Raw genomic sequence first — 9,533 nt, forward strand, 5'->3', positions numbered from 1 at the left:
TCTGTTTCAGAAACTGCATGGGCTCCTGCTTGGCCTTATTAGAACATTCTCCAGCCATGGCTGACCTCTTTCTTTGAAATCCCTCCTGTTGCCCTTTTGGGGTCCCTAAAGGCTCACTAGACCCATGGTCTCCCTGCTTGTTCAAGCTGGACTCCCTGTGTCCAAGTGGAAATCTTAAATGAAGTCCCACCCTATACAGGCACTGGGGAGAATGGTGGCCAAAGGGACTTTAGTTTTGTCAGCAATGTTCTAATTCTTTGCAAGAAGAATATATTAGCATAGTCCCTGAATAATTAAAAATGAATTTTTTATAAAGTCCTTTATGGAAAGCAGACAAAAGCTGAGTTGCTCTGGCTGAAGCCTCCCGTCCATTCGTTCCCCTTCCCCCACTCACCAGTGAGCGCCCTGGGGCCCCACCTCAACACCCCTAAACTCTTCAGATCCCAGTTTGAAAACTTCTACTTTTATAAAGGAAGAAATTGAAGGCGAGAGAAGTTTGGGGTCTTGCCCAAGCACCCAGAGCCTGATTAAGGCCAGGACTCGAATTTGCATCTGGGCCCCCTGACTCCCATTCTGGATGTTCCTGATATATTGAGCCAAAATCCCCAGAAGATTGCTTTTAAAATAACCAGCTTATCACCAGCGAGGGGTGGCACGTGAAAATCTAGGGATTCCCACAGACACATTCATACTAATCAGCTTCTCAAAATAGTTGTCAGGCTCCTTGGAATGTGGTGCAGGGAAGCTGAAGGGCTTCCTCTGCTCCACTCCATGGGAAAATGAAAGAGAAGCAGCAAGGACATGTACCCTCTAAGCCAAGAAAAGTCAGGATTTGGGCTGTCACAGCATTGCTACTAGCCCTAGAGCACCTTAAGGCTAATAAGAAAAAAGATGTCCCTTCCTCCGGGCGGACACAGCCCCGTACCAGAGTACCTGGCTTCCTAAGCGGAAAGCAGGCTCGATTTCTGCTCTCTCTCGACCTCTCAACCAGGGCCCTTTGTGCAGGCCACAACCTGCCCAAACACACATGGCAATCCTGGTCATGGAGACAGTGGTAAGTGTTCCATGAAGGAGCACCTCTCCTTGAAGGAGAAGGAGGGCTTTCCCTCATTTGTTCATTCATTCATTCATTCATTCATTCAGCAAATAGTTACTCGTGTTTACTGTGCCAGGCGCAGAGGTGCAGGGGAGAATCCATGAGCAAGGTGGGCAGGTCTGCTGCCTCCAAGATCTTAACAGCCTCAACAGGGCTGAAGCCAGCAGCAAGGACAGTGAGAGGACAGTGTGGTTTAGGAAAACTCTGTGGAGTTATCTGTGGGGATTGCCTTCACAGGTGCTTGAGGCTGTAAATAAGGCAGACCCCACTAAAAAGTGACTTGAGCAATAAGCAGCTATAAGGGTGCCGAACAAGAAGTCTGGAGGTAAGGGGGTGGCAGGATGTAATTCAGCAATTTGATGACATCATCGAGAGCTTAGACGCTTCTCAGCTTTCTTCTCCACTAGCTTTGGTATGCAGGCTTTTGTCCTCATCTGTGCCCCTCGAGATGGCTGCTTCGGCTCCCTGTGTCATTCCTCATATCATCGTGCCCAAAGACTGGAAAGGCAGTTCCTCCTTGAATACTTGTTTTTAATCAGAGAAGACAGTCTTTCCAGAGTCCTTTCCATGGGCAGACATGCCCATGCCCGACCTACTAGGAGGCTGGGAAAACAAGAATCTGGCAATCGCTCCCTCTGAAGTCAGAGGCAGGCCCTGACAGAAGGAGCTGAGTGGGAAATGGTTCTTGGTTAGGCAATCAACAGTGCCACCCATGGGACTGCAAAGGAGGGACCCAGAACCTCGGTTTGAAGGTGGGCATCGGTGGCAGAAAAAATAATGCCCCCCCCTCTCCCACAAGATGTCCATGCCTAGTCCTTAGAACCTGTGAATGGGATGAGATCGTCCCAGATAATCCAGGTAGAATGAAGGTAATCCCATGAGCCCTTAGAAGTCCGAAGCAGTAGAGGGAGAAGGGACCGACGCCTGAAGCACGAGAAGGATTTGACCTTCAAGCTGTTGCTGGCTTGAACAGGAAGGGGCCACGTTTCAGAGAAATGGGGACCTCACTCCCACAACCACACAGAACTGAATTCTGCCAAGCACCTGAATTAGTTCAGCACCAGATTGTCCCCCAAGAGTTTCCAGAAAGGAACACAGCCCTGCCTTGTGAAACACTAAGCAGAGAACCAGCCAAGCCCACCTGGACCTCTGACCTTCGTGACAGTAAATAGGTATGGTTGTTAAGCAGCTAAATACACAGTAGTTTGTTGGAGCAGCAATAGAAACTGAAACAGATTCCCAAATGAGAACATATCCATGTTGTGACCGCAAGAATTAAGAGGAATTGCCAGGTAAAGGGAGTAGCATGAGCGCAAGTCTGGAGGAAAGACATGTTTGGAAACCAGCGAAAGCTCTTCTGAACCGAAGTGAAGTGTGAGGGACAAGAAGGAAAGGAGAAAAATAAAAAATAAGGAAGGGGAGCAAGTAGGAACTAAATCCTCCTAAATAAACTAAAGGAGGTGTGTCCTCAAGTGTCAAGCTTGGGCTTCGCCACGTGGCAAAAGAATGCCGTTGAAAGGTTTTAAGCAGATGGGTAAAATGAAAATCTGAGCCTATCACTTCACTGCTTAAAACCTGAACCCATCGATGGGTTCAGAGCCCATGTGTGAAATGTGGTCTTGAGATAGGGAGCTGGGGATCACCGTTACATGCAAGAAAATCCCCTTCAGCCATTCAGAAGACAACGCCTAGGGGGAGAAGGGTTAAGAACTGAAACATGGGAATGTGCTTTCAAAAGCTTTCACCTCCACTTTGTGCCTTGGGAGCAACCTTGAGTAAGAGACAAACTAAAACTGGGCCTGTCCTCTTCATATCCCGCTGGCTGAGCCTGGAGCCAAGAAGCCCAGGGATGCTCAATAAAGGTTAATTGAATGGGAGAATGACTCAAGAAGGCAAACAAGATGGACCCCAGTGGGCAATTCTCTCTGATTATTTGCTATCAAACGGAGGAAACGTTTACTCTCCACTTTCCTTAAGCAGCGCCACCGCCCCAGGACGCGGTCCCGCGTGATTTGAATCACTGAATTTAATCCCGATATTCACTTAAATCATTTGCTCACTTTCAAAATGGAACCTCTCCTTGGATGACGAACGCTCCTTTCTTGGGAGGACTAAGACGTCGGATGTCAAGTGTTTCCAAATAAGCAGGCATTTGATCTCACCATGCTGGGGTGACCGCAGAGAAACGGGAGGTGAGTGAACAGGGTTTGGCATCCGCATGTGTACTGTACTACTTTTCATCCCTGGGATTTGTATATAAGGTATAAAGAGAAACTCATCAAAGGCGACCATTTGACAGCTCATAAGAGGCCATTGGGAATGAAAGCCAGGGATAAGAAGATCCTGCCGTCCCTGGGAATTCACGGGCGTCACTGTAGAGGTTTTAACCCATTTGGCCACTTACTAGCTGTATGTAGTTCCCTACCACTCTGAGCATCAACTCTCTCGGCTATCATTTGGAAGCAGTAAGAGCACTTTCTGCAGAGGGCGGAGTGGAGATGAAATGAGATAATGCATGTGAAGAGCTCAAAACAGAGCCTTCTGTATTGCACGTTTTCAGTGCACGTTAACTCGTGTGTTCGTGTGCAGCGGCCCATTCACAAGGTACCACAAACCACGTGGTGTAAACAACAGATGCTTATGTCTCACTGTTCTAGAGGCTGGACATCCAAGATCAAGCGGTTGGCAAGGTTGGTTTCTTCTGGGGACTGCAGGGGGGTGGGGGGATGTGTTCCACGTCTCTCTCCGAGCTCCTGGCGGTTTGCAAGCCATCTCTGGTGACCCTTAGCATCTGCTGCATTACTCGGGTCTCTGCCCAAGTCTTCACATGGCATTCTCCCTGTGCCCACCTGTGTCCAAACTTCCCCTCTTCTGTAAGGACACTGCCTAAGAGACTATCCTACTTCAGGATGCTCTCATCTGAATTGCATCTACAATGACCCTATTGCCAAGTAAGGTGATATTCTGAGGATGTTAGAACGTCAACATGCGAACTAGGGGAGGGACACGGTCCAACTTACAGTAGAATTATTACTAGAAACATTACTCCTATGCTTGGTTCACATTGCTGAATCAATATACCTATATCTGTATTTAGCTTTTTTTATTTTGAATTCATTTCAGACAGAGAGAGAAGATTGCAAAATAGTACAAGAGCTCCCTTTAACTATTACCTAGCTTCCCCTAGTATTAACATCATCCATAATCTTAGTACAAGTATCTGGAGCAGGAATTTAATCTTAATACAATGTGATTAAATAATCCCTAGACCTGATTCGAATTTTGTCGATTGTCCCACCAGTCCTTTTTCGGCCCCAGGATCCAATACAGGATGAACACTGCGTTGAATTTCATTCCCCCATAATCACCTCAAATCACAGAGTTTCTTGGTCTTCCCTAATCATTTGTTATCTTGACATTTTTGAAAAGCAGTGATCAGTTATTTTGTAAAATGTCTCTCCACTTGGATTTGCCTGATGTTCCCTCATGATTAAATGTGGGTTCTGCATTTTTGTCAAGAATCCCACACCAGGGGCGCCTGGGTGGCTCGGTGGGTTAAAGCCTCTGCCTTGGGCTCTGGTTGTGATCCCAGGACCGTGGGATCCAGCCCTGCATTGGGCTCTCTCCTTGGCGGGGAGCCTGCTCCCCCCGCCACCCTGCCAACACACCCCGCCCCCCATCTGCCTCTCTGCCTACTTGTGGTCTCTGTCAAATAAATAAATAAGATCTTAAAAAAAAAAAAAAAAAAGAATCCCACACCAGTGCCATTTCCCCCTTCTCAGCAAATCCTAGCAGGAGGTACCCTGAGCTAGATTATCCCAGGACTGGTGACGCTGACTTTGACTACTTGGTTTGGGTGGTGTCCACCACTTTTCCCCACAAGAAAGCTTCTATTTTTTCCTTTAGAATTAATGTATCTAGTAGAGAGATAGTCTGAGAGTATGTTAGTGTGCTCTCTCTTGTCATACTTTAGCCACAAATTTTAGCATACACTGACACTTGCTACAACAATAGCTTTCCCTGGTGGTGATCTTCTATTTTCATTGTTCTTTCTACATTTATTAACTCGCATTCTACCATAAGGAGGGCTTTCCCTTCTTCCTGTATTCTTTTTAACACAACATCCCCAAATCTGAGGTTATATCAGAATAAGCCATTGTGTTGACTTTCCCAGGATCCTTGAGTTCTGATTCTTGGGTCTGCACAGTTCTGAGCTATTCACTTACATGCCTGCAAAATTGGAAAAAAAAAATCTTCCTTATTCTGCATTTCAACCTCATGGTTTTAGTTCCCATTAATAGAATCTTTGAGGGAACCACGTGCTAAACGCTTTGTGAGGTGAAGACGGTGTTTAAATTACTCAAGAGAACTGCTTTTATACAATTTGGATGTACCTATTTGCACATAAAAATTAATGCTAATTAGATATAATTCCCATTTATTCATTAAAACAAATCCCAGAGCATTTCAGAAACTTTAGTTAGCCTCATGTTATTCTAGGCACAACTATTTTTCTTAAAACAGAAAAAAGCCTGACTTCGTCTTTTATGAAAACCCTGTCGCACTAATGGTAATGCCTTGCTGCTTCTCTTTTGTGGCCACCTCCCCCTGTCCTCCTCCTAATCAGGCAGGCACTCGGTCAAACCTACTGTGCGCCAGCCTCCTCTCCAAGTGCTGGGCCAACACCACGAACAAAACAGCCCCAAACCCCTGGCCTATGGAGCTTCCAGAGTCAGGGCGGGAGATAAACTGCAAACACAGTAATGAATCCCGGAAACAGTAGCTTCATGAGGGAACATGAAGCAGCGGAAGAGAAGAGAGTAAGGGGCAAGGGAAGCTCTATTTTCATTCAGATAGCATGGACAGGAGACCCCTCCGATGAGGGTAGGGGGTCAGATGTGACAGAGAGCTGAAGGATGTGAGAGATGAGCACCGAAGTTGGGGGGGTCGGGGGTTGGGGGCTGGGCAGAGAACATTCCAGAAAAAGGATCAGCAGGTGCCGAGTTCTGCTTCAGGGGCAACGATTGGGCCGTATTTGCTAGTGGGAGGAGTTGTATGTCCTTCCCTAAACTGGTGCGCTTTTGCTATACATATACAGTCTTGTTTTACTACGTCTTAAGCTTTTAGTGTTTTATGATTTACTTACTCTCCCCCCACACTCCCGCACTGAATTTTTTTTAATGTGTAATTTTGAATATGTTTCACATGTGGAAGAGTACAGTATATTGGTAGATACATAGATGATAGATAGATATTAATAAAGATACATATACAGAGAGATTCCAACTCTTTTTTTTTTTTGATGATTGACAGTCGATGGATTTTAATCCCCACCCCTCCTTCTTAACTCCTGCCCCACACCCACATTTGGGCAAGCTCATAAGAAAGCCTGGGTGCAGTGTTCATAGCAGCAATGGCCACGGTCGCCAAACTGTGGAAAGAACCAAGATGCCCTTCAACGGACGAATGGATAAGGAAGATGTGGTCCATATATACTATGGAGTATTATGCCTCCATCAGAAAGGATGAATACCCAACTTTTGTATCAACATGGATGGGACTGGAAGAGATTATGCTGAGTGAAATAAGTCAAGCAGAGAGTCAATTATCATATGGTTTCACTTATTTGTGGAGCATAAGAAATAACACAGAGGACATGGGGAGATGGAGAGGAGAAGGGAGTTGGGGGAAATTGGAGGGGAGATGAACCATGAGAGACTATGGACTCTGAAAAACAATCTGAAGGTTTTGAAGGGGCGGGGGGTGGGAGGTTGGGTGGGCCTGGTGGTGGGTATTATGGAGGGCACGTACTGCATGGAGCACTGGATGTGGTGCATAAACAATGAATTGTTACACTGAAAAGACATTAAAAAAATAAAAAATTTAAACTATAAAAAAAAAAAAAAGAAAGAAAGCCTGGTTGCTCCTCCTTTGCTATAGAATCAGAACCAAATTTTGAGTTCAACACACACACACACACACACACACACACACACACACACACACCCCTGCACTGTTCAGTACTAGCACCAGCCACATGGGGCTACTGAGTATTCGAAACATGGTGAGATGTACAATACGTGTAAAACACACTGGGTTTCAAAGATACTATGAAAGAATGTAAAATACCCCATTAATAACTTTATGTTGATTACATGTTGAAATGATATTTTGTATACATTAAGTTAAAGTACTCTTAAAATTCATTTCACCTGTTTCTTTTAACCTTTTTAAATGTGGGTACTAGAAATTTCTACATCACATGCAGAGTTCATATTCGTGGTTCACTTTCTCTTCCTGTTTGAAAGTACTAATACACCAAGGAATTAACAATGGGTATATCTTAGGGTTTTTAAAAAATATCCTTCTTTCATCTTCTCAGTATTTTTTTTGAAAATGTATTTCAAAGTAAAAAAGATACTTTCTTTTCATACAGTTGTCAGTGGAGGTAGGGGAGCTGTTTGGGGGATCAGAAGAGGAGAGATTGCCCTGCTCAAGAATTCCAGACAGTGAAAATATGTTCCAGTCAGTCATGATTCTAAAACTGAAGTCCAGCCCCTCTCTGCACACGCTCTGTGAGGGGCAGGAAGCCTCTTGGAAGCTTTGGAGGAAATGACTTTCCAAGGGTGATTCTAGAGTTTGCAACTGCATTGATGAGCCGCAGGCTGTCAGGCCCTGGGTCGTTAGCTAGAGGACCTGCGAATCTGGGGTGCTGTCTTTTGAAACAAGGCGTGGCTGGCTCCACTTTTTTGTGTACCTCCCTGGGGTGGTCATTTGCACTTAACCCAAACCATGGTCTTTACAAGACTTCAGTGTTTAGATCCTTGTTGACAAACCAGGAGGACCAAGTCAGGATGGGGATCCAGGTACAGACCAGCCTGCTCTCCTTGGTGATGCTTTGGAACAAACTGTGCGTACTTAATCATGAAAAATGCTATTGTTTTGAATAGGTCTGACTTCAGAACATGCCTGACTAGTCCAGCAACTGAGGTCTTTATTGCCACTGACTCTCAACCCAGCCCTTTCTTCCAGAAGAAGAATGGATAGTAAGAGAAGAGGAGCAGAAGAAAAAAAAAAAAAAAAACCCAAATGGATTTAACTGGATCATCGCATAAAAACCACAAATGTCATATCACTTTTCAGAAAAATTCACCATCTGCTTTCAAATTATTTTGTAATTTGTCTCTTTACACAAATAAATTTAGAAAACTCAATCTGAGTAATTTCAATTCTGTAAATTTTAAAACTTGATTGGGTAAGAAAAATACTGAGTACTGAATCTCAAAAGGCAAGTCTATACAGATAAGCAATTTGTGAGTTTACATTTGGCCCAAAAAAGGGAAGAACTGCACTTTGAAATAATGACAAAGTTATTCAAATATATACAAACAAATGCTCATTTTTGGCTTTATTCTTTCAACTCTATAGACTGAAGCCATCATTAGCTACTAGAATTTGAATGCCAAGTTTTTAAAATAGTTCTAATGAGTATAATTCACATATTACACAATTGACCGTTTAAAGCATACAACTCAATGGCTTTTGGTATATTCACAAAGCTGTGCGTCCATCACCGCAACCTATTTTAGAATGTTTTCAATACTCCAAAAAGAAACCCAGCATTCCTTAGCCATCAGGCTTCAATCCCAGCACCCATCTCCTCTCTGGGAGCCTGAGGCAACCACTATCTACTCTCTGTGTCTGTGGTTTTGCTTGCTCTATACATTTCATGTACATAGAATTACACAATACGCAGTCCTCTGTGACTTCCTTTGTAGCATAATGTTTTCAAGGTTCAAACATGTGATAACATGTATCAGGACTTCATTCTTTTTTTTAAAAGATTTTATTTATTCATTAGAGAGATTGAGAGAGAGCACAAGTAGGCAGAGCAGCAGGCAGAGGCAGAGGGAGAAACAGACTCCCTGCTGAGCAGGGAGCCTGATGTGGGGTTCGATCCCAGAATCCTGGAATCACGACCAGAGCTGAAGGCAGATGCTCAACTGACTGAGCCACCCAGGTGCCCCAGGACTTCATTCTTTTTATTGCTGAACAGCATTCCATGGCATTGATAGGCCATGTTTTATTTATGCATTTATTAGTTGATGGACATTTGGGTTGTTTCCGTGTTTGGGCTATTATGAAGAGTGCCCCTAAGAATATTCGCGTACCTAAGAATAATTTTAAACTTAAGTAGTTCTTGCTTTATGGTGTGGATGCATCCAAAGAAAGTGGGTACAAAGCAAACTTCTGCAAAGCAAACTTTGCTTGTCAAAGATTGCCAACCATAAATTGTGTTTTCCCAGGGAAACGTCTCACAGCCTGATTTGGAAACATAAAGAAAGCCTCTCCTAAAACCATTTGGTCCTTTAACATTTTCAAACACACACTACTGCATGCCTACTAAATGTACCATGCTGTTTGTGGTGGGTTAATA

Source organism: Enhydra lutris, unplaced genomic scaffold (genome assembly GCF_002288905.1).
Source record: "Enhydra lutris kenyoni isolate GAN:26980312 unplaced genomic scaffold, ASM228890v2 scaffoldscaffold5, whole genome shotgun sequence".
NCBI classification, from domain to species: Eukaryota; Metazoa; Chordata; class Mammalia; order Carnivora; family Mustelidae; genus Enhydra; species Enhydra lutris.